This window comes from Mastomys coucha, unplaced genomic scaffold, assembly GCF_008632895.1.
Source record: "Mastomys coucha isolate ucsf_1 unplaced genomic scaffold, UCSF_Mcou_1 pScaffold18, whole genome shotgun sequence".
NCBI lineage: Eukaryota > Metazoa > Chordata > Mammalia > Rodentia > Muridae > Mastomys > Mastomys coucha.
In genome coordinates, this window is record NW_022196900.1 from 109,095,977 (window position 1) to 109,096,177 (window position 201).

The 201-nt window shown below is 47.8% G+C and overlaps 1 protein-coding gene across 1 annotated transcript in view; it reads right to left on the minus strand.

Moving 5' to 3' along the window:
• Positions 1–201, minus strand: part of Spsb1 (splA/ryanodine receptor domain and SOCS box containing 1) — a 61,964-nt gene that overhangs the window by 46,697 nt on the left and 15,066 nt on the right. The window lies entirely within an intron of this gene.

A 201-nucleotide genomic window follows, 5' to 3' on the forward strand; every position in this document is an offset into this window, starting at 1 on the left:
CACACACATACACACACACATACACACACCCACACACACACATACACACATACACACACATACATACACCCCCCCACACACACAAACACACACACATACACACCGCTCCCACACATACACACACACATACACACACCCACACATACACACACACATACACACACCCATACACACACCCATACACACACCCATACACACACA